This window comes from Notamacropus eugenii, chromosome 1 (genome assembly GCF_028372415.1).
Source record: "Notamacropus eugenii isolate mMacEug1 chromosome 1, mMacEug1.pri_v2, whole genome shotgun sequence".
In the NCBI taxonomy this organism is placed as follows: Eukaryota; Metazoa; Chordata; class Mammalia; order Diprotodontia; family Macropodidae; genus Notamacropus; species Notamacropus eugenii.
The window spans coordinates 720439260-720465438 of NC_092872.1; the positions used below are offsets into that span (position 1 = coordinate 720439260).

The window sequence follows — 26179 nt, forward strand, 5'->3', positions numbered from 1 at the left end:
AGGAGAAAGGGAGAAATGGAATGGGGCAAACTATATCCTAAAAGAGGCAAGCAAAAGACTTTTCAGTGGAGGTAAAAAGAGGGGAGATGAGAGAAAAACATGAAGCTTACTCTCATCACATTCGACTAAAGGGAGGAATAAAATGCACACTCATTTTGGAATGAAAACCTATCTTACAATACAGGAAAGTGGGGGAGAAGGGGATAACCAGGGTGGGGGGGATGATGGAAGAGAGGGCACTGGGAGGAGGGAGCAATTAGAAGTCAACACTCTTGGAGAGGGATAGGATCAAAAGAGAGAATAGAAGCAATGGGGGCAGGATAGGATGGAGGGAAATATAGCTAGTCTTACATAACACGATTATTATGGAAGTCATTTGCAAAACTACACAGATATGGCCTATATTGAATTGCCTGACTTCCCAAAGGTAATGGGTGGGGAGGGAGGGAGGAAGAGAAATTGGAACTCAAAGATTTAGGAACAACTGTCTAGTATTGTTCTTGCTACTAGGAAATAAGAAATACAGGTAATGGGGTATGGAAAGTTATCTGGCCCCACAGGACAAGAGAAGATGGGGACATGGGAAGGGAGGGATATTAGAAGAGAGGGCAGATTGGTTATAGGGGAAATTAGAATGCTTGGTGTTTTGGGGTGGGGGGAGGGGAGAAATGGGGAGAAAATTTGAAACTCAAAATTTTGTGAAAATGAATGTTAAAAGTTAAACAAATTTTTTTTAAAAAAGACCACTTGGAATTTTTTTAAGTCCTTGCATTGCAAGGAAGATCCAAGTCTACCAGAAAAAAATGGCACACTGTGGTCATTGCTGTGCACAAAGTTCTGCTTTTGCTCCTTTCACTCAGCTTCAGATCACATAAGTCTTTCCAGGCCTCTCTGAAGGCTTCCTGTTCATCATTCCTTAAAATGCAATAGTATTCCATTACATTCATATACCACAATTTATTCAGCCATTCCCCAATTGATAGGTATCCCCTTGATTTCCAGTTTTTGGCCAACACAGAGTGTTGCTATAAATATTTTTGTATACATGGGACCTTTTCCCATGTTTATGATCTCTTTGAGATACAGGCCTGGAAGTGATATTGCTAGATCAAAGGGTATGCATATTTTTGTAGCTCTTTGGACATAGTTCCAAACTACCCTTCAGAATAGTTGGATCAGCTTACAGCTCCACCAACATGGAATTAGAGCTCCAACTCTCCCACATCCTCTCCAACACTTATCATCTTCCTGTTTTGTCATGTTAGTCAATCTGATAGGTGTGATGTGGTACCTCAGACTTGTTTTGATTTGCATCTCTCTAATCAATAGTGATTTAGAGGATTTTTTTCATATGACTATAGGTATCGGTAATTTTTTCCTCTGAAAACTGCCTGTTCATATCCTTTGACTATTTATCAATTGGGGAATGACTTATATTGTTGTACATTTGACTCAATTCTCTATATATTCTAGAAATGAGGCCTTTATCACAGACACTAGCTGCAAAAATTCTTTCCCAGTTTTCTGCATCCTTCCAAATTTTAGTTGCATTGGGTTTGGTTGTGCAAAAATTTTTCAGTTTAATGCAATCAAAATTATCCATCTTGCACTTCATAATGCTTTCTATCTCTTCTTTAGTCAAAAATTCTTCCCTTCTCCATAAATCTGATAAACACACTATTTCTTGCTGCACAAATTTGTCCATAGTATCAGTCTTTATACCTAGATCGTGTACCCATATGGACTTTATTCTTGTGTATGGTGTCAGGCCTTGGTCTATGCCTAGTTTCTGCCACACTGTTATCCAGTTTTCCCAGCAATTTTTCTCGAACAGTGAGTTCTTATTCAAGAAGCTGGGGTCATTACGTTGGTTCTCCATTTTTGAAACTTCCTAGAATTCCAGTTTGTATTATTTGCTGTTTCTGTCTTTACCTAAATCCTGTACCTGGAGTAGGAATCTTTTAAAATGTGAGGATTCAACCATAAAATGAATTCATCTGCACTTTAAAATTACTGGACAGATATTTTCACAAAGAAGAATTAATTTCACTTACTTTTACCACTGTCATACAACTTTTGTGCAAAAATCCAAATCTGAGATCTTATTGTCAAAAACATGATGTATCTTAGAAGTCAGGCATGTACATCTGTATATAATTCTTAGAGTTATCAGTCTGATCCTGTTGCTTTTCCACAAATTTTGCTGTCCTTTTTATTTAGACATCTATCACATTACATCTTTGTCTAATTATTTCCTCCTCTGGAGGATGTTTAACTCTATGTTATGTTTATTTGGCCATGAATATAGATTAAAATTGTGCCAGTTCATTTCTGCATCCCGTTATAGTAACTCAGAGATATTCCAATATCCATCTTTTATTTAATATATTTATCCTTGAACTTACAGAACTTCTTGATTATAGACATTTGTTATAAAAGAAAAAGAGGGACAGTCTTAACAGAAGGAAAGGACTTCCTTAGCTCTGTTGGATTCCAGGAATGAGGCATTTTCTGATAGCCAATCTTGTGGTCACTAGGTGTTGAAAGCAACACTTAGGAGTAATCAAGTGGGGAATTTCCTTTTTCAGAAAGGAGATAGCACATTTGGGAAAGAGAGTTAGGAAGATCCTACCCAGGCTGTGTCCTAAGTCATCTTCAAAACCTTCCCAGGCATCCACCTTTAGCACTTCTGAGCCTGCAGCACATGCCACTTTGCTTTTTGATGACTTAGACAACTATTCTTGTAACCAGGGCTAAAACAATAGTAAATTGCAGTCTCAGTCTTACACAGCAAATAAATATTGGGCGGTATCCTTCAGATAGGACAATCTTGAATTTGATTAAGCTATTAATTATCAAATGCAGTGGCATAATTTTTCCTGTCTCCTTAAAATACTTCCTCACACTCTAAACATACTTCAGCCATCTGAAACTGACACAAAAGTATCCAGAAGAACTATGTAGGGAGAGGAGGGCTTTGGATAACCCCCATTTGTTCCCAAACCTTATTGTCTGCCTTCCATATTTTCAATCAAAACTTTATCTTTCCAAATCTCTCAATCCCATTATTCAGATTATTCTACTTTCCTTTACATTTTAACCATAAGGCCAGATAAGTAAGAAGTTACTACTTTTTATTAGCATAGCAGTACTGGAATTCCAGCTCAAAGAAAGCAAGGAGGTTAATTGCTAACCTTGCAGGTTGATAAGTTTATGTCTTTGTTTCACAAGTTTGTTGTTCTTCACTATTATACTCACTTTGGAAAAATAAGATACTTCAGGAATTAAATCCTTTACATATGATCAATGCAAACACAAATGTTAACTCTTGCTTAGGTCATGGAATGACTACAAATTCAGATCAGAACAGCAAGATCTCTTCTGCTTTGCAGCCTAATTTAACAATAAATTATTTTAAATTTTAGTGGACCTTCTAAACCTCACAAAAGATTTTTCAAAACATTTCTTCTAAAAGTATTTCCCCTTCTTTAAAAAGTTTAAAATTTCTTCTGATGTTGATTAAAGTTTTATAAAGAAAATTAGTTGGGAGCTTTTGAAATGATAGATATCTCTTCCTTCTGAAAGCAAAAATAAACCTTTCAAGATGGGACTCATTAACCTGCGTTGGTGTAAAATAACCCACATTCACAAAGTATTAGAAGAAAAGTAAGTTCTTCCTTATTACAGAATTCCTAGATATCACAAAGTTCATTGGTCAAAAAGGGTGTTTGTAATGGAAAGACATTTAGTTTCTCTAAGTCAAGAATGACATATTCATTTCATTTAGCCTTATCACAATAACAAATTTTTCTGAAATATATCACTAGAAATTAAGTACATTCTGGCATTACACATAGATAGTCCATAAACCTTCAAATTAACATACATCAATACATCCTTAGATGAAACAGCTTTGAAAATCACAGTGCCATTTTTTTAAAGGATTCTCATTTGCTCAATAGGAATTCTACAACAGAAACTTTTGCAGTTTATAAGAACTTAGTAAGTTAATGCACTTCTAAATCACCTTGAATAATATATGGAAACTCTCAATTTAAACCACCATATTGTTTTTTCATAATAGTCAAGATTTCAGATGAAAAATATCTGCTATAATAGTAAAAATCAGCTTATCTAATTTCATCACTTCCTTCTAAAAATACAAATCACATACCAGATCCAAATTAAAATTGCTTTAACAACATTTCTACCTCCCAGTGGTCTCTCAGATTTCACCAATCTAAGAGAAATTCAGAAATACAATACAATTTTAGAAATAACACAGCCATAAATTCAGATGATACTATTTACATTTCCCGAAATTACTGATCTTATTACTTTTGGTAATTAAAACAACTTCAAAGTTAAAGATTACATTAGAGAGAGATAATAATAATAATATCATATGTAGCATATACCAGTCAACCATGCCATGCAACATATACCAGTATGTAACACATACCAGTTAAGCGTTTTACAGTCATTATATCATTTTGATCCCATTGTTACTTGCCCTTTTACAAATCGGGACACTGTTCAAACAGAGATAAAATGTATTTTTTTTCAATTGGAACAGAGAAGTGTGAAGTTAACCAAGGTCAGAGAGGCTGGTGTCCCAGTGATGATGATTCTTGTTGGCAGGGCTTAGTGAATGTTTGAGACAGGCCTGATCCATCCACCTGTCCTTTCCTCCACTGCTGCAGAATTTTCTAAGCCTTGCTGGGAGAGCATGGGCAGAATGTATAGGACTTAGGTGACTTTTCTAAGCTTTACCTAGAAAGGTGGGCTACCAGGTGCCTAAGGGCACAGGACTGTTAGAATCACTGCCAGTGCTAATTGCTGCCCCTATAGTTCTCCTGTATTCTCTTCTCTATAATTTGATCTGGGATGAGAAGGGTTAAGATGAACCCTTGTAGCTGTTAAAAATCCCCATTCTGAGATACTCTCATAACTTTGGGATGGAGTGGGGAATGCTAAATGATCAGGATTGGGGGGGGTTGTTTTAGCAAGGTGAGCTCCTGGAGCTACCCACAGTCTTAGGTATTCTTTCCCAGTAATTTCAAATCAGTTCTGGAACTTTTTAATAATTAATCTCACAACCTACACAATCTGCTAAAATGATTTTACCTAAGATGATCATACTTTCCATTGTAATTCCAGGTTGTCCAGACCAGAAAAAGAAGGAAAAGGGTCTTACAGTTGTGTTTGTTTATTTGCCTAACTGCAGCCCTTAGAAGTCTCTGGCTGCTTGCATTTTAAACTTACAAGATAACAGACTCATTCACAGCATACATGATAGGGCCAGAGACATACACTGACAGACAAATTGACAATTAAGGACAGGACAAATACAGACAGAGCTCACAATTAACAACTGAGAGAGGAGGAATCAGAAACTTGTTAGAAATCCCCATCATGAACTGGCTATTATTATTTAGAGGAAAGGGGTTGCAAGGATTCAAGACCTGACAGAATGAGGGTGGATCCTGCAACCTTTGCTCTATGGGCATTGGGGGGGGGGGTTGGTCGCCTTGTACCCCTGAAGTTTCTGACTTTCCCGAACCTTGAGATGGGTCCTACATTCAGATTTCCAAAAATAATAAATTATCTGTTCCATTCTTCTCTCTCTCTCTCTCTCTCTCTCTCTCTCTCTCTCTCTCTCTCTCTCTCTCTCCCTCTCCCTCTCCCTATCCCTATCCCTATCCCTCTCCCTCTCCCTCTCTGTCTCCCTCCCCTCCCCCCAATACAACATGATGGTGATGACCAAAGCTGTGTACTATAGTTTGATGTCTGGAAGTGCTCGTTCTCCTATATTCTTACTTTTTTTCATCATTTCCCTTGATATTATTGTAATTCCTTTATTTTTCCAAATGAATTTTGTTATTTCCTTCAGCCCTGTAAAATACGTGCTTCACATTTTGTTGCTATTGTTATTGATGTTGTTCCCCCATGTCCCCATGTGACCCCATTTGGGGTTTTCTTGGCAATGATGCAGGAGTAGTTTTTATTTCTCCAGCTCATTTTTCAGATTAGGGAACCTGAGGCAAACAGAGTTAAATGCCCCACCCAGCATCACATATCTAGTAAGAGTCTGAAGCTGGATTGGAACTTAGATTTTCCTGACTCCAGGCCCAGCATTCTATCCACACTGCCCCCAGTTGTCCCCAAAATTTCATTACTGTAGAATCAAATGTGCAAACATGGTTGTTAAGTCTACGTTTGAGTTTGAATCTTTTGTTGTCTTTAAGCCAATTGGTGTTCTTATTTTATTACAGAATGAAAAGCTGTATTGGTCATTTCTGCCTTTTTACAGATGTTTGCACTATCTTTCTGCCCTAGTCCACAGTTATTTTTTGCAAAAATTTCATGGGGTGCATAGATAAGGGAAGAATTTATGACCAAACAAGTTTTAGAGAATAATACAAAACACAAAATCCATAATTTTGATTGTATAAAATTTAAAAGTTTTAGCACAAACAAAACCAATCGAATGAAAATTATAGGAAAAGCAGAGAAATGAGGATTTTTTTCAACAAGCATCTCTGATGAAGGCTTCATTTCATAAATATGTAGAGAACTGATTCTAATTGGTAAAAATATACATCATTCCCCAATTGATATATAGTTAAAGGATATGAAGAGGCAGTTTTGAGAATATTCAATCAAACTGATCTATAATCATGTGAAAAACGTTCTCTAAGTTAGTGTTATAGACATGCCAAGTTAAAACAACTCTGAGGTACCAACTCATACCTATCAGATTGGCTAATATGATGAAAATGGAAAAACTGAGACATTAATGTTCTACTGGTTGAGTTATGAACTGATCCAACTATTGTGGAGAACAATTTGGAACTGTGCCCAGAGAATTATAAAACTGTGTGTACCTACTGATCCAATAATACCACTGTTGGGTTCACAGCCCAAAGGCATCAAAATAATGAGGAAAGGACCTATTTGTACAAATATTTTCAGCAGCTCTTTTTTGTGTTGGTTAGGAATGGGAAATTGAAGAGATGCCCATCAATTGGAGAATGGCTAAGCAATTTCTGTTATATGATTGTAGTGGCATATTATTGTGCTATAGGAAATGACAAGGAGGATGATTTCAGAAAAACCTAGAAAGACTTACATGAACTGATGCAAAATGAAGTGAACAGAACCAGGAGAACATTATGTAGAGTAAAAGCAATGTGATTCAATGAAGAACTGTGAAAGACTTAGCTATTCTCACCATTACAATGATTCAAGAAAATGCTCAAAGGACTGATGCCTCCCAATGCCTACACTATCTACCTCCAGAGAAAGGACTGATATTGTTTACATACAGACTGGAACATTCTAGTTTTCATCTTTTTTCTGATATTCTTTTTCCTTTTTCCAAGTCTTTCTGTACAAAGTAACTAATACAGAAATGTTTTATATGATTACACATGTATAACCTATATCTTATTGCTTCCTATCTAATTTAGGGGGTGGGTAACACAGGGAAAGACTGATAGAATTTGAAACTCAAAACTCTAAAAAAACAACAAACTTTAAAAATAACGTAGTAGGGGGAAATAATTTTTGAGAAAATGTAAAAAGAAAAGAAAATACAGATTCTCCACAGTTCAGCCTGGCACCCTGCACTGACTATAGCAAACAAAAAAATTGTAAATATTCTTTGAATCCCATTTGAAGTGTCTTAGGAAGATTCTGAAGATCACCTAGCAAAGTACTGGACACTGAGGTCCTTTCTCAAGTTAGATTGCCAGTCATTCACATTCTACTGCAGAGATCACAACTATGATGGACTGGCCATTTTGTTCAAATGCCAAAAGTATGTTTCCTTAAAAGATATTTCATACCAGGAGAATTTTGTACACAGCAACAAGCACAGTGTGTGAGAATTTTTTCTAGTAGCCTTAGAACTTCATTGCAATGCCAGGACTTCAAAAATTCGGAATAGTCTTTTAAGGCAAAATGCCTTCCACACCCAGAGAAAGAACTATGGAATTCAATCACAGATTGTAGCAGATCTTTTTGTTTTGTGTTACATTTTGGTTTGTTATATGATTTCTCTCATTCATTTTAATTCTTCCATACATGACTGGTGAAAATATATTTACTAGGAATGTATGTGTAGGACCTATATAAAATGGTATGCCATCTTGGGGAGGGAGAAGGGAGGTGAGGGAGAGAGGGAAAGAAAAAATCGAGGTTGTATGGTCATGATTGGGGAACATTGAAAATACATTTAAAAAAAGATTATTTCATGGAGAAGACATGCAAAGAAGGCACTCACAGTTTTGTCATAAGACATAATACAAGGGCATTCCCAAGGTCTCTCTGAAGGATTTTGTAATCAGTGGTGAGACTTGGGAGACACTGGCAAAGAACCACTCAGCATAGCTTACTGACATCAAAGAACATGCTGTGCTGTGCAAGTAAAGCAGAATTGCAGCATTTCAAAAGAATAGTGAGATGTGCAAATTGAGAGGCATCACCACCCCAAATATTCATGTGCACTATTTGTTCCCAAACTGTGGTAGAGCCTTCTGACCTCTATTAGTCTGATCATCCCTGGTCAGACACATTGTACTTTAACTCTTACATGGTGATGTTCTTTTGGTCTGCTTTGAACATAAAGAACGACAAAAATGAACAAGTATATAACTAAATTTTATTTTAATAAGGAAATAATAACTTATTGACAAATGAAAGCAATCATAAAGAGAAGGCATCATGTCAGGTTATACCCAGGGCAGTGTCAAGACCCAATGTAATGACAGATAATTCTCCTTCACTTGGCTGCAAAGTCTCATCTCCCTCTCTTCAGTCCAGATTGTAATTAGTATATCTTAAGAATCCTTTTCATCTTTTATCTAGATAAGATGATGTTTCAGGCTCTCAGGAAATTAACTAGATCTTTTCTTTTTCTTCCCTCTCTTCCGCAGTCAAGCATTCTGCCTCTCACACTTCAGAATACACTGTACTTGCCAGCTTCTCACGTATGTGACAATATTATTTATAACATATTGCTTTTATCAGTTCTGATAAGGAAGAAATTTCACATTTCTGTCTTTCTTCTCCTGAGATCCTTCAAAGTCACAGATAAAATACACAGTTTTGTCCCAGATTCCCTAGACACATTTCATAGTTAGACATTCCTTAACTTTATTCCAGCTGATCATATCAAATACTTTTCTCAGTTTTTTGGTGAGCTCTTAATGGCTATGGTTTTAAGTGTTGACTCTTACTCAGTAAGGATATGACTTTTAGGTAAATCCGTTTTTGTGCTTCAGTTTCCTCTTCTCACTTGATGAGAGTTTGACTGCTTGAATTCTGGAGTCTTTTTCAGGTCTAAATTTTGTAACTCCTGGTGGTTTAGGAGCTGGTGCCATTCCAGGATGTGTCTGTGGACTTCACCCCTGAGGAATGAGACCTCTTAGACCACCCTCAGAAGCAGTTTTACAAGGCAGACATGCTAAAGAATGCCCACAACCTACTCTCCTTGGGTAAGAACATTTCCCCTGGCCACTCTCAGTCTTCTACCAAAGGGAATATCTTCATTCCTCAGTTTGCAGGTTTTGGAGCATTTATCAATTACTAGAAAGGGAGATGGTCTGGTGTTCTGTTTCTAAGAGACAGGGTCCTTCTGCTGCCTGGTTTTTTTCTACAAGGTCAGTACATTGTGTGAAGATAACACGTATGTTCCCTTGTTGCTCCCAAAGCTATCTTTTGTCAATTCTAGGTAGCTTGAGGTCTAAGATCAGGTCAATGTTGAAGCATCTCAGATGTAGAACTGATCTCATGGATTTTTTAGCCCAACCTCTCCCTGGACTTTAATTTTGTCTGCCAAATATTTCAAAAGTGCTCAGCCTGCTTCTCTTTGTAACCTCTTCCTCTTTGGGATGGGCCAAGTATTTAGGATATCCTTCTCTTTGAGAAGCATCAGTTTGTAACTAACAATTTCTAGTTGTTCCTAGTGTTTCACTTTTGTCCTGAATCTTCCCTCAAATTGCCTCCACTGCCCAGTACAGGTGGTGGGAAAGGACAGGGGGAAATAAGCCTTTCTCTTCACCTGCTGTTCCTCAGCTGTGGAATTAAGTCCATTCTTTACAATATTACATTATTGGCTCATACTGTTATCCCCATCTGGCATTTGAGGAAACTGAAGCAAACATAGGTTAAGTGACTTTTCCAGACACACACAGTTAGTAACTGTCTGAGGCCGGATTTAAACCCTGGCATTCCTCACTCTAGTCCCAGGCCTCTCTCCTCTGCACTACCAGCTGCCTCTAATTTCTAGATAATGGAAACTGTACAATGAGTCCATCTTCCTATGAAGAAGCTGCACCATGATCAAATTTTCTGATTCCCTGTTGACTCCATGATCTCTCCCACCTTTCCCCAAAGTTCTCAGAAATAAATGGTATGGAAACCATGCTTAAGGGCTTCTGGGAACTGTCCTGTGCTCTTTGCTCTCATGCCCCTATCAATGGCAGGAATAACAGAATGGACAAGAATTAGAATTTAACTTACTCAGGTTCATTGAGATCCCCAAAAGGAGACTCACCAGAAGAGGCAATGGCTCCCTGAATGAACAGTAACCAAGTTTTTATAGGTTTCATGGAGTGAGGAGTTGGGTAGGAGACAGAACCAAAGCTAATCCATCAAACTCTAATTTGCTGTAGCTCAAGGCTGATCTGATACATTCTTTTTGGTTACTTGTATAACAACCATTCACAGAAGAATAAGCCACATACATACGTGTTAACATGATAGAGTGATTCTCAAAATGGAGTGTCTTGGTATGTTTTCCCTAAAGAGATCTATATTATAAGTTATTCTCCATGTTCATCCTGATTCCACATCCTCAGGGCTTCCAGTTCCCAGAGGATCTTTGGTTTCTTATTTGGAGGAAAGGGAAGCACCACAGATGCTAGAACAAGACCTGAGGAGCTGCTGTCCAGGTGAGTGAGGTGAAAATAGGAACAAGAGAGCTGTGACTCTGGGTGTTGTGGCAAAGCAAGTGCTAGATGTGGGGCAGGAATATCTGACAGGATTCTTTTTCAGAGCCTTTAAGGAATGGGTCTATGGACAAGTCATTAACCCCACTGAATCTCAGTTTCCCCTACTGTAAAATAAGGAAGTTAGATACCATGCAATCCTAAAAAAAAGTCATTGTTTGGAATTTGGGGGCATCGACCTTCCCCTGAAAGTGTAAAAGAGGCTTAGACTTATTAATATGATCTGGTGTTCACAGCCTGGATGAGGAGATGGCATGCCAACAATCTTGTAGAATCCTTTTATGGAGAAGACAAATTGGATCTCATTGAGAGAGGAAAAGTACTGCAGTGAACAAGGACTATAAAGGCTTATTGTGGAAGGTGGACTCTAACTGGAGTTTCAGGGAAGCCAGGGTGGCATTCTATGTCTGGAGATGGCTTGGAAAGCCCAAAGATTCAGGAGTCAGAGGGAAACAGAACAGAAGGGAGGCCCATACCACTGGATTATAGCATGTTTGCTGGGGATATGAAAGGGAAGAAAATTTGGAAGAGTTGGAGAGAGGTAGGTAAAGATTGGGCAGGTGATTAATACTCTTAGGAAAGATTTTATATTTGATTCTTTTCTAGGGAAACACAGGAGGTTGTTGAGGATGTGGTCATATGGTCAGTCAAGAACTGTAGGAAGATGATCTTGGTAAGTAAGTGGAGGACTGACTGGAGTGGAGGGAGACTTGAAGCAGCTGGAACAAGTATCAGGTTCTTGAAATAGCTCTGGTGTGTGGTGTTTGGGACCTGAACCAAGAAATTAGTAGTGGTGGTAGAAAAGGGGGTGTATGGGAGAGATGTTTCCTGGGTAGAATCAGAGGACTTTGGAGCATATTAAATATGGGAGTCAGAGTGTTTGTGAGAGTCAGTGAAGAGTACATGACACCTCTTTTGTGAGCCTACACTATTGGGAGGATGCCTTGGAGAGTAGGAAGGTAGGAGGGTTGGGGGAAAGAGAATGAGTTCAGTTTGAGGAACAATGAGAGGGAAAGAGAGAGAGAGAAAGGTGGGTGATGGTGAAAAGGTACAGAGAAGGTAAGATGGATGAGGATGGAGAAGTGGCCAGTGGAGTTAGTAACTTTGAGGTTTTTGGTAATTTTGGAGAGATGAATTTCAGTTCAACAATGAAATTAGGAGCTATTTTGCAGAGAATTTCAGACAAAGGATTTGGACACATGAGTTTCAACTGTGCACCTCCAACTGTTTAGCCAAGAAATGGAAGAAAGATATTGGAAAAATATCTCTGTGGTTGAATGGATCAAGTGATCATGTTTTGAGCATTAGAAAGAAATGGTTTTATTTGTGGCAGTAGGGAAGGAGTCATTAGTGTGGGAGAGGCTGGAAAATAGAGCAAAAAGGAAGCGTTGGAGGGGCAGTATATTGAGGAAGATGATGTCCTGGAATCAGATGATTTACACGTAGAAAGGAGTTTCTTTTAGCTAGCAGATGGATCTTTTCATCTGATAGTGGTATCAAAAAGAAAAAAAAATGGCTCTTGATATATGGAAAATGAGGAGGATAAGATAACTCTTGAGAACATCCAACTCTTTCAGTGAAAAAATAGAAGGCACATTACTCTGCTGAGAAGGTGAGTTGGGGTGGACAGTGGGAGCTGTTACCTCACTTAGAATTAATCCAAGAATATGCTTTACCTAAATTATCAACCTGTGTCCCTCCCTTGATCTCTAAGGCTCAATCTTTGGCCCCTTCTTGGAGAATTGTTGGCCAGATTCATTCAGCTCACAGCTACTGTCAGTTTGGCCAACTGCTAATTAGAAATTCCCAGGTGTCCCTTAGTATGAGATGTTTCAGGAGCCTAAAAAGAGTCTCTGCAGTGCTCTCTCTGGGCCTGCTCAGGTCCCATCAGGGTTAGAACCAGACAAAGTTCACACAAAGAGGACATAACATGAAAGAATGAGAAACAGGTCTGTATTTGCCAAATAACACAGAGACCAGAATATAGGGACTGAGGTAGAAGTTGGGGCCTGGTGTCAGCCATGGGTCCTGTCAGTCAGTCAATAAGCATGGATTAACCTCCTCCAGTTTTCTAGGCACCTCACCAAGTTTGAGGAAGGGAAAAGGCAGTCCCTACTGTCAGGGAGCTGTCAGTCTGTCACAGAAACATGGAAATGGTTGAGAAGAGGCAACAGATCAGGAAACTTGGTCTTAATTAATCCAGGGAAATGAGAGTGTTTGGGAGTGTAAAGACAAGTAGTTCAATGGGATATGATGGAATAAAGGGGAACTCAAGGAGTGAACATAATAATAGATTAAGGACAGTAGAATTAGGGGGAAAAGATTAAAAATTAAGACAGGAATGAGAAAAAATCCAGGTGCACCTCAGAGATAATTGTAGAATCAGTTCCAGAGCTCGGCAGTAAAGCAAATATTGCAGTCAAATGAGTCACCTTAATTTTTGGTTTTTCAGTACATATAAAATTTATGTTTACAATATACTGTTGTCTATTACATTCACAATACTGTTTTGTTTTTTCAAAGTACATATTTTAATTTAAAAATATTTTATTGGTAATAAAAGCTACCTATGTCTGAGCCTTCAGTGAGTCCTAATCTTCTTTCTGGTGGTCCAACGTTGCTGGCTGTTGACTCATCAGAGTTGTGATTGCTCAAGGTTGGCAGTTGCCATGGCAGTTTCTTAAAATAAGGCAACAGTTAAGTTTGACACATCGATTGACTCTTCTTTTCCCTTGAATTTAAAGTCCCATGCTAGGGTTATGAATTGGCCTAATTTCAATATTTTTGTGTCTCAGATTATAAGAAGACTCAGAGAGAGAGAGAAAAAAATCAAGTATGCAAAAATAAAGACTTTTTTCCTTAAAAACAGGAGTAAGTTCCTTGGAAAAGGGCCATGTAGTTCCATGGACAGAACCTGCTCAGTTGCAAGGTTGGTGGTCTAGTTTCAGCTGCAGGTATATTTCTCAGGTCTCTCAGCCATTCTGATTCATGGCCTGACTTGAAGTTGTAGTAAGAATGCTGGGTCTGCGAGTTTCACAGGTGTTTCTGAGGATCCAGTATGATTGTCGGTGAAGTTATTTGTAATTTGTGTTGTCCTGCAAATTTTAGCTAATGGCATTTTCCGTTTTTAACTTTGAAGAGTTTTATCTTTACCTGGGAAACATTATATAGATCTGTTTACTTTCGTGCATTGGAGGAAAGGGTTTATAATTATCTTTGTCTGTCCATGTGTCTCTGTAAATATGTTTTACTGTCTGTTTTTTTTAGAAGGAGCAATTAGACCTGGAATGAGGGAGACTACTGAAAAGCTAAGGATTTCTGTGAAAGACTCGCACCAAGAAAACCCCATTAGTGATAGTCCCTGTGACTTGACTGGGAGACATATCTGTGCTATAAATCACAGAATCCACACTGGAGAGAAACCTTATGAATGTAATCAATGTGGAAAGGCTTTCAGACAAAAGCACCAACTTATTGTACACCAGAGAATCCACACTGGAGACAAACCTTATGAATGTTGTGAATGTGGAAAGTTTTTAATTTCTAGCTCCACTCTTGCGGTACATTAGAAAATCCACACCGAAGAGAAACCTTATGAATTTCATGAAAACACTGGAGAGCACAGGAATAAATGAAGCCTTCCATGAAATAATAAGTAGTGTCTACCTAACACCATCAGCAAGCTTTATATGTAATAGGAATGAGCTGGATACAAAGTTGAAGGTTACAAAATAAACCCAGATAAATCATCTGCATTTCTATATATTACTAACAAAGCCCATCAGCAAGAGATATAAAGAGAAATCGCATTTGAGAGTCTACCTGCCAAAACCCAGGGACTATGTGAACACAGTTACAAAACACTTTTTGCACAAACAAAGTGAGCTCTAAGTAAGTGGAAAAACAGGACAACTCTACCTAATTGAATTTACTTATTCAGTGCCATACCAATCAAACTACGAGATAATTATTTTCTAGAGCTAGAAAATTATCAAAATTCCTCTGGAAGAACAAATGGTTCAGAATATCAAGGGATCTAATGAAACTAATGAAAAGAAATGCTAGGCTTACCAGATCTCAAACTGGATTATAAAGCATCAGTCATCAAAATCACTTGATTATGTAAAATTTAATGAGCATGAGTATTATGATGAGATTTGGATTTATTCTAATGAGAGATGGGGGAGTCATGAATCTTGACTCAGTTTTGGACAAAAACACTCATTTTTTTCCAGATCATCCTTGCCTAGGGTATTCTAGACCAGAAGGGTCCACTTCCCCTCAGACCTGTATGAATAAAACCCAATGGACCAGAATTCACCTAGAATAAAATCTCTTTAAATTTTGGTCAGATCTAAATTTTCCCAGTTGGCCAAGTGTTGCCCAAGATTTCATCTCATCATCAACCCTGTCCTTCAAAGACTGATTTAATCACCTACAGTGGCTGGTTTCTGAATGAGGAAATGGGAGGAAAAGCTTAGTCCTACTTCAATAACTGTTTTTTTATATTGGAGAAATATTCTTTTCTCACATCAGAGAATCCATTCTAGAGGACATATCTCATTAATATAATCAATATGGAAAGTGTTCAGGCTAGAATCATCCCTTATTTTCTATCAATATTCACATGAGATAGAAATTATATTCCCATAATGAATGTGGAAAGACATTTCGATGGACTATTGAGCTTTTTAGACATCAGAAGTTTCACCTTATTAATGAACCAGCCCTGTCTGGACTCAGGGAAGGTCTGTAGCCAGAGAGCATCTCTTCCTTTACATCAGAGATTCCTAGTGGAGAGAAGACCTATGAATGTGCTCAATGCCACTAGATACCACAATATTCACTCTATAAGGAAACTTTATGAAAGCAATAATGGTAGGAAGGTCGTCATCTGAATCTCAAATTTTTGTTTGTGTACTCCAGTGTGTACATTGAAGATACCTTCCTGGAGATAAAACTTACAGATTTTAATTAATGAGATACTGTCTCTCCCTGTAGCATGCATCTCACTAGACATTGAATATTTCATATAGTACATGAAATCCTAAAAAGGGATTCAATTAATTTCAGAAACCCCAAGGTTTCTCATGACTACCTTAAAATATGCCATGGCCCCCTTGGTGAATCCTGCCACTGGCTTCCTCACTTAACTGCATTCTCCCAAAGTAGTGAGACACCTTTCCTGCTCACTTCTCAAGCTATCCTAGCCTGGGAATCTGGTTCACTGCTCCAAAGTTGGTTCTGAGCCATTATGGCAAGGTTGGTTTCCAGGGAATTTGGAAGAGCCTAGACATGTGATTGTCTGTCCTTGCCCTCTTGGCTCTAGAAGTCCTCATGCCCATATTGTCAGGAAATACTCCCTTGATAGCTCAAATTTTCTTGAAAAGATTTCTTGTCTTTCCCATTCAGTTGTTTTCTTCTATTTCTTGGCAATGCTCATTTAAGAAAACCTTATCTCTTCTTGCTATTCTCACAAACTATGAATTCATTTGGGGAAATCTCCCCTTTTCCCTTTCTTTTCTCAGCTATTTGTAAGGCCTCATCTAACAGCCATTTTGTTTTGTTGCTCTTTTACTTCGGAATATATTTAGTTGTTGCCTCCTGTACAACATTAAGAACTTCTGTCAATGGTTCTTGTGGTGCCCTCTCTACCAGATCTAATCCCCTGAATCTCTGCATCACTTCTAATTCCTATCCACAAGCCATGTTTTTTCGATCATATCTGTAAGGTCTAATGGTTTTCCCTGTTTTCTTCCATTTGAGTCTGAATTTTGCAGGAAGAATCTCAGGATCTGAGCCTCAGTCAGCTCCAGATCATGTTTGGATGATTATATAGAATGTCATCCCCCCTCTGCCTTTTCCCTAGGAAAATGTTTTCCAGTTTTTTGGTTTCATAAAACTGAGCAACTTTGGCCTCTTCAGAATCAGTGCTTGGAAGGTAGAATTGTTGCTTGTGTTCACCCTTCGTTGCCAAAGAAGACCTTGCCACCAGAGAAACAATGACATGACTTGCATTTGACTTTGTTTTGAGTGAGGGAGGGCTGTGCAGGCCACCAGCCTCACTTCTCCTCCAGACCTGTCTGAATCCAGTGACTAGACATTCATCAGGATGACTGGAGATGACCCAGGATGAGGCAATTGGGGTTAACTGACTTGCTCAAGGTCACACAGCTAGTGAAGGTCAAGTGTCTGAGGTGAAATTTGAACTCAGGTCCTCCTGACTCCTGCACTGGTGCTCTATCCACTGCACCACCTAGCTGTCCAAATAGGTTTGTTACAGTGGTATTGAACGATTTTCCTTGGATTTGAACAGTACTTAAGTATGTATTAGAAAAATCTTGCTGGAGATAAAACTTAGAGATCTAATTAACAAGATTAAGTTTCCTGCTAAAGACCTCATTAGGTTTCCCACTATAACAGATTTCCTTAAACATCCAAAATTAGTTACTGTGAATAAATCCGTAAAAGTATAGCTTTTCCCTGTGAGATCCTTATGTTTCTCATTATTCTTCAATAATATTCCTTTCAATTTTTATACTGTGATTTCTTTAGCGATTCCACTGTTGATGGGTACTCACTTTTTTCTTTGCTGGAACAAAGCATTCTTGTATCAATACTTTGATAAAGGACAACAGTCTGTCTGCACTGTTAAAGTCACAGATGGACAAAGTGATTTTCTGTGTAAGTTGATAGTATGGAAAATATATTCCATTGAATTGATGTCATTTGACTGGCAACAAGTTTTAAGTTTTTCTCTTCAAAACAGGAAGATTTGTTTTATATCTGTAATGTTATTTTTCTTATTATGCTTTGAAATTTTATTGTGATTTTTGGAAATTATTTGATAATAAATGTTAACTTTAAAAATAATACGTAGAGGGTGATGCAATTGTATTCTTAGGAAATCAACTTCTCTTTTGATCTGGATACTGTGAAATGATGAATTAAACTGTTAGAGAATGATTACAATCTTGAAAAACTGCTAAGTATTCAATTAGATGTATGTAATTTAAAAGTAAATATTATTTATAATATTTTAATATTATAAATTTGTATTTAAAATTATAAATTTAATATAATATTTTAATATTATAAATACAATATTACAATATATAACAGCTTTTGGGAAAAGTAGAGAAGATATAGATTTTCCTTATCTGGGGAGTTCTTTGGAGACTGACCAAATGCTTTGGGTTACAAAATCTAAGCCCTGGGTCAGAAGTTGCTTAAAGTGGCTGATGAGGTAGAAGCCCAAGCCAAGAACTTTATCCCTTGGATCGAAAGGGCTTTTGTCCCATTTGTCTGAATGGCCCCTGAGGTTGGAAATGTGGTGGAGTCCCCAGTACCCTGTCCTCCAGTCTTCTCAAGACTTGGAAGAACGGGAAAGCCTGGGTGCTGGCAGTTCTCCCACTTTCTCCACATCTCTCGCCAAGCCCTGGACAAAAACGAAGGCTGAAGGTAAGGTTACCCACCTTCACATGGCTAAGTTCTCTGCTGTAACCAGTTACTCGGGCCCTAACCACCCCTTGACCCCTCTGGTTCTAGGCATTGAAGGGGAAATTAAGGAATGTCTCCAGACATATCTCCTCCCCAGCCTACTTGAGGATCTGTTGTTTAAACACTCCTTCTTATGCCCTCCTCTAGCCCTGCCCCCTTGGTGGAAAGGGACCTGATGGTGAAATTGGGGAGCCAATTGTCTACTTAATCCTCCCATCTCCTTTTTTCCCTCTGTTCAGTAAATCTCCCCACGTTTGCTTGAGAGGGTGGGAGACAGTCGAGCCAATTGCTTGGGATCTGGGAATTCCAGGGTGAGCTATTTCTGCCACCCCACCTGTTGTTAGCCTCCCAGACCCAAAAGTGCTCCCCCATCTCAGCCAGCATCTGATTAAGCCTGAGGCCTGGGAAGAACTACAACCTTTCGTTGAAAAATTCCTTAAGTATAAAATCCTTGTCCCTTGTTCATCTCCATGCAACCCTGAAATCCTTCCAGGAACAAAGGTTCAAGATCTCAGGGCTATTAATGAAGTTGTTATTCCAATAGTCCTTATGGGAAGTAAGAAAATTCTGTTGTCCACATTCCTAGATCAGGGTTGTGACCTAGCATGGAAAGGTTAGAGGTCAGAAACTAATAAGCAGGCCCAAGGAGCTGTGTGAGGAAGGGCCAATCAGAGAGGAGAACATGAAGTCACTTGGCCAGGGGACAGTGTCTCAGGAAATCCAAAGTTCACAATTCTACAAGGGTCCTGCCTCATGCTGACCTGGTTGGAGCTCTTCTGCTGGAAGCTACCCATTCTTTCACGGAAGGAACACAGGCCTTCCCTACTCTGAACTCCATTTAAAATAAATTTTTCTTGATAACTTTTTTGCGTGTCAAGTTCATCTCTAACAGTCCCCAACCCATACACTACACTAACTCAGATCCCTGGGGATTTCTGTGTACCTCTTCACATAGACTTCAGCCCTCCCTCCCTCAAAACCAAGTCAAGCGCAAGTCATGTCATCATTTCTCTGATGGCAAGGAAGGATGAAAACACACACACTGACTCACAATTTATTTTTGCCTTTGAATGGACTCTTCCTGGGGAAACAAGTCCATTCCTGCTAACACAGACAGTCTGGCTCCAGGCTTTGGGAAGAGTTTTAAGGGACCTGAAACTAGTAGATTGTAGCTTAATTCAATATGTGCATGATATTCTTATTTGTAGCCCCATCCAGGAGTGTTCTTTGGCTGCTGCCACGGAAACCCTTAATTCCTTGGGCATTGAAGGCTATAGGGTCTCTTGGATAGTCCAGATTGCATGCCAGTCCATAAAGTATCTGGGCCATGAACTCCTGCCCACCTCTCTCTCCTTAACCTCTGAGAGCAAAAGCACTAAGAAACAAGTTCCAGTGTTTTTAGGCATGGCTGGATTTTGTAGATTGGATTCTTAATTTTGGTTTTATTGCTAAAACCCTTAATTACCCTACTCAGGGCAGTGACTCAGACCAGACTAAAGCTTTCATGACTTTGAAAACTAAACCTAACCTAGAAAAACTTTGCACTCTGCATGTTGATGGAAGGAGAGGACAGGCTTTGGGAGTCAGCCCATTGCTTAGCACCTCACCACAGGTCAGATGATGTTTTCATTTATTCAAATATGCTTACCTTGATCTATATGCCCATGGAGCAATCTGGAAAGAAAGGAGACATGTGGCAGCAAAAAACTCCCCTATCAAACATGCCATTCTATGTTTTGGCCTTGCCATAGTCATCTTTAATTGTTTTTCATGCCCGGGAAATTACCTTTTCTTTATACTCCTTTTGTGCCTATTTGGTCCCTGTATGCCTTGTTTGTCTTTTCCGGAGTGCGAGCCATCAACTTCCAGATGACTGCTTAGGTTACATATCGCTTGAACTGGACCCATTGAGGCAGGGACAGCTCTATGTCCCTGGCCAACAGGAAGCAGTTTCAGAAGCTGAGACCTTCGCCCCTTACCAAAAAAGAATTTGGGTCTTATCTGTTTGAGGGGGGAATTATGGGGTTCAGACTCTGGAAACCTCCCTGAACTTTCTTTGAATCTCTCCACCTGGCCTTTCATACTCAGATTTGCACATCGGTTCCCCCTGAATCTTGCCACTTAACCTGGCCTTTCATACTCAAATTTGTAGCCAGGTCCTCCTGAATCTTTCATATTCAAATTTGTTTCCCTAGGCCTAGCCTGGCCTTCCATTGCCTGTTAACACTGGATTGCCCCACCTACATCCCACCAAACCACATCACTAGTTTCCCCAATCTCCTCAAAACCCCCCCTAAACCCTTCCTCCCATCACCTGAGACTACCAGACCGCGCCCTCCCCCCCCCCCCCCCCCCCGCCCCATCCCTCCTACAGTCTTTTCTCTATTTAAGGTCCGTCTTGCCTCCATGAAGGCCCTCAGATTCAATCCAACTCAGACTATGTCTAGTTAAGATTTGTTGACCTGAAAACTTGGTTAGAGAGAAAAGGCAACAGGCTAAGTGCATACATTTTATGATTTAATTAATTAATCAATTCCCCATAAAGATAACAGTTACATAGCTTATGGAGCCAGGATCAGAACTGTCTGACTTAGTACAGAAATTGACTGTCTTAAGTACATTTTGCCATGAGGAAGGAGTTCTCTTAGATAAACACATTGTAAACAAAGTGGTGTCAGTTGGGTTTTATGATCCCAAGCTATGGGCATCTTCTTTCCATAGCTGTCTCTGGGATTTAAGATAAGGAAAAAGTCCCATCACCCAGATAACAGATATCCTGTCCTAAACAGGCCTTTGAAGTTGTTTATCTTAACAGAGTTTGACAAAGCTGAAGTCACACCCCAAGGTATTTGTGTTTTTCTCTTAACACTAGGATGCTAGAAGAAGGGTCGGATAAGGAAGTCCCATTTGCCCATCAAAAGGCATCCTTTAAACAAAGGAGACTATTAGGTTCAGGCTCTTCTTAATTCACACTTTGACCCTTACTAAAGTCTAAAATTTATATTGATAATGTTTAATATAAAATTTTGGAATAATCTCTTAGTTCTCTCTGAAGTAAACTCAGAGGGTGCCTCTTCCTATGTCAACAAAGCCATCCAAGGCTGACTCTACATTCCTTAGGAGACCTTTAACCTAAGATACTGTCTTGAATAATGGGACTTTCCTTTATATCTTATTATCTACAGACATATACTATGTTATGGCATATTAATGGTAAAGAAAATATAGACATCTTAGGTCATAATTTCTATTGAACTTTGTTTACCCTTTCTTATGTCAGTTATCTGTTTAGGGCAGGAAGCCTGCCACTCACTGGTGGTGGGATTTCCTTCCTTGTCACCCAGACATATGCTTACCCAGCCTGGAATCGCAAGGCCAGACTGACATTGCTTTGTTAATTGTCCTGTCTTACTAAATTTATGATTTGCTCAATTAGGAGAGTTTCTTTCTCATGGCAAAATGTACTTAAGACAGATGATTTCTGTACTAGGTCGTCAGAGTCACCTCTGACTCCATAGTGCTATGTAACTGTTTTCTTTATGGGGAATTGATTAATTAATTAATTAATTAAATTATAAAATGTATGCATTTAGCCTGTTGCCTTTTCTTTAACCAAGTTTTTAGGTCAACCATATTAAATATTATCAGCTTCTATCTGCCCCGATTGTGGAATACAAGCATTACAAATGCTTAAGTTCCTTAAGACTCAACCTAAGGTGGCGAATCTTTAATAAACTTTGTTTTCTTTGGCTTTAAGAAGGCTGGTGTGGAATTCATTCAGCAGGACCCAACATGTTGGTATTTCAGGGTCTCCAGCACCCCTCATCCTCATCACTAACACACACCCTCAAATGCCGAATTTTAAGTCTTCTTCACATTAAGGGTGGATCTGCCCTTAGCTGGTCTAACATCCCAATAATAAATCCTGCTGGGATCTGATTTTAAATGAGCCACATTCTAATTCAAGCTAGGAGAATATGCTAATCACACTACCTGCATTTGGTGAGCAATCTCCATCCTCAAACTCAGTTTTGTTTGGGTGTAAATCCCCAGCTCACCTGGAAATTTCCAGGTTGCCTCTGCCTTGTTCTCCCCCTCCCAACTCCTAAAGTCCTGAATCTTTTCTCCAATAAGAAATCAGGTATGAGGATGATGGAGGAGGAGGAGCTTTCAGAGAAGACCAACCTGGGGGTGAGGGGGTGACCCACGTGGAACAGGAACTCTGGATTCGAGGGCAGCCTGGATGGAGTCTAGGGCAGAAGAGGGGTCATCCTGATGAGATTGAGGGCTGATTGTGGACCCCACGATACCAACAGTCTGGGCTGTGCTTGAATGAATTCGACTCAAGCCTTCTTAAAGCCAAAGAAAACAAAGTTTATTAAAGATTCGCCAAATTGGGTTGCCTCTTTAGGAGCCTAAGCATTTGTGATGCTTGTATTCACAAGCGGGCCAGATAGAATCCCAGCTAGACAGAGTCTGAGCTGGAATGAATCTGACCATCTTCATGGAGGCAAGATAAAACTTAAATACAGAAAAGAGTATAGGAGGGATCTGGGGGGTAGTCTGGTAGGCCAGGGTGATGGGAGGAGGGATTTAGGAAGGGTCTTGAGGAGAACTTCAAGGAGGGAATCCAAGGAGGGTCAAAGGCTGGAAACAGCTGGAGGCTATCAGGAGATATCAGATCCTGGAAGGTTTGGGTGGGAAGCAGGTGGGACAATTCAGAGATCTTGATAGAGGCAGTATGGGAATGAATACAGATCTTGAGGAGCTTCCAGAGACTGCTGGAACGAATGGGAAGATTAGATTTGAGTAAGAAAGGCCAAATTAAGTGGGAATATTCAAGGGGAGCTCAAGGAGGCCCCCAGAGTCTGAACCCCATCAATCCCAGTGGCCAAGGCTGTCCAGGTGATGGAGGGCAGGGCTTAGGGAGGAGAGGGAGAAAGGGTCCTGAGTGCCTGACCCTGAGTGTGACTGGAGGAAAGGGCCCTTCTTGGGGGCCTCAGAGGCTGGGAGGAGCCTTCCAGAGTGGGTGGGCTGAAAACTGGAACTTGTGCTGAGATTGCTCTGCCTTCTTCCCTCGAGCAGAGATCTTTCTGCCTTCTACCCTTGTACTGGAGCTCCCTCTGCCTTATTTCCTCAGATGTGGCATCACTCTGTCTTCTCTTGGACCTGAGAAGACCTTGGGCCTTCTGGAGGCCATCTCTGGGTGCAGGTGCCAGATAGGTCTGAGCCAGCCCCTCACAGACCTGCTGGCTGTTCATCCCATTGGGTCTCATCCTCCCCCTCTGACCCTGTGGTAAGTCTAGCACCAGGTCCCCCTGGAGCAATCCTCCCTCCCCAACCTGGTTTCTGGACAAGGTTCCTCCTGCTAACTCTTTTCCAGACTCCCGATCACTTCTCAAGGGTCTGGGGTTACTCCTCCCCCAGATTTACGATGGAATTTTTGAATTTTCACAAAATTCAAACCTTACCCTCAGGGACCCAGGAATCCGGTCTTGAGTGAAACACAAGTAAAAGTCTTGAGTGACCCTGGAATTGCCAGTGTGAAGGCCTGGATCTGCCTCCAAGGAATTGGACCGCTCAGGCCTTTTTTCATTCAGAGACAAGGCTGATTGTGTTGCCCATAGAGGAGGGTGAGATTTTTTTTTAATCTGCCCGTTTGGTTGGGTCAACAATGACTTTTATAGAGAAAATGAAAGAATGTGGGAATATTTTGGGTGAGTTTGAGGGGTGGCAGATTGCCTATGGTGATCCTGAGGTAAAGGAGAAGGGGCCTGGATGTGATTCCAAGGTAACCCACTAAGAAAGGTTGGGTTTGGTGGGGGCCACAAATACAGGACTGAGAGGATCACTCTGTGTCTAGGTTGGGGTGAGGGCCCTGGGGGAAAGGTCAGGAGCTGGATTGCTCTCTTCTGCTCAGGTCCTCAACCCAGTCAGAGGGAAATCTCTGATTCCGGAGCCAATGAGGCTCTGATTGCTCTTATCTTGTATGGTATCCCAAGCACCTACTGCCCCTTGTTATCTGAATGAGAATGGGGGAAAGGAAGGGAAAAGAATAGTAGTAGGAGATGGTGGGACTATCTTTATCAAGCCTGACCCTACATCTGGGATTCATTCTCTGTCTTGCGGGCAGGGCCCCACCCCCTGTAACGTCCTGTAGGCTAGCCTCCCGCCCTGGGATCCTTCTCTCTCTCCAACTCAATCTGCAGTAGACCAAAGCCTGGCCCAAGCTGAGAGTGGAGCCAGAAGGAATGGCCCTTGTCAGCTGCAGACCCCCACCCCAGGTGAATGCATTCTGTCCTCGGACTTGAACCCCAAAGAGGCCATTTCCATAGACAAAGAGGATTGTCTGTGAGGCTAGCAATCCCCTCCCTATGGATTGTTTCTTTACAAAAGTAGGTAGGAAATTGAAAATAGCAGTAACAACACCATCCTGTTCCCTGTCCTTTGAATTAATCCATGGCATATTGACATTACAATCACTGATTACCTCTCATCCCCAGTTGCTGCCCTCCTAAGACCTTTTTACTCATTCCTCTGTTCTCTCTAGTGTCTTGTCTTTGCTCCTGTATCCATGCAGACACTTGACACTCACTAGCTGTGTGACCTTGGGCAAGTCAGTTAACCCCAATTGCCTAATCCTGGGTCATCTTCACTCATCCTGATGAATATCTGGTCACTGGATTCAGATAACTCTGGAGGAGGTGAGACTGGTGACCTGGACAGCCTCCCTCACTCAAAACAAAGGCAAGTGCAAGTCATGTCATCATTTCACTGATGTATATGATTGTAATCGGATATTATTGTGCTATAAAAAATGAAACGGATGATTTCAGAAATACCCAGAAAGACTTACTTGAACTGATGCAACATGAATTGAACAGAACCAGGAGAATCTTGTATACAGTAGCAGCAATGTGGTTCAGTGAAGAACTGTGAGTGACTTAGCTCTTCTCAGCAATGAAATGATCCAAGAAAATGCCCAAAGCACTAATGCTAAAGTCTACTACCTGTTTCCAGAGAAAGGACTGATACTTTTCACTATACAGACTGGAGCATGCTATTTTTCACCTTTTTTATTACATTCGTTTTCTTTTTTTTCCATCTTTTTGTACAAAATTACTAATACAGAAATGGTTTCCATGATTGAATATGTACAACCTATAACTTATTGCTTATTATCTAAATTAGGGGGGAGGGAATAGAGGGAAAGAAGGAAAGAATTTGGAGCTCTAAAAATTTAAAAACAACAAATATTAAAAAAATAACATGTAGTAGAGGGAAGTAATTTTTCAGAAAATGTAGAAAAAGAAAATTGAAGTTGTCCACCATTCAGCATGGCACCATCCACTGACAGCAGCAAATGGAGAAATTGTGAATCTTCTTTGAATCCCATTTGAATTCTCTTAAGGAGACTCTGAAGGTCATGTGGCTGGCAAAGTACTGAACACTGAGGTCCTTTCTCAAGTTAGATTGCCGGTCATTCACGTTCTGCAGCAGGGAGCACAACTCTGATGGACTGGCCATGTTGTTCAAATGCCAAAAGGATGTTTGCTTAAAAGACTATTTCATGGAGAACACATGCACAGAAGCCACTCAGTGTGGTCAGAAGACATAGTAGAAGGCCATATTCCCAAGGTCTCTCTGAAGAATTTTGGAATCAG

General features: G+C 40.0%; 2 long non-coding RNA genes across 3 annotated transcripts in view; one reads left to right on the forward strand and one right to left on the reverse strand.

Annotated features, from left to right (window-relative positions):
• LOC140522125 (uncharacterized) overlaps positions 1-26179 on the reverse strand; it is a 384637-nt gene that overhangs the window by 338776 nt on the left and 19682 nt on the right. The gene's annotated exons all lie outside the window — the stretch shown is intronic.
• LOC140522166 (uncharacterized) overlaps positions 1-26179 on the forward strand; it is a 518496-nt gene that overhangs the window by 241202 nt on the left and 251115 nt on the right. The gene's annotated exons all lie outside the window — the stretch shown is intronic.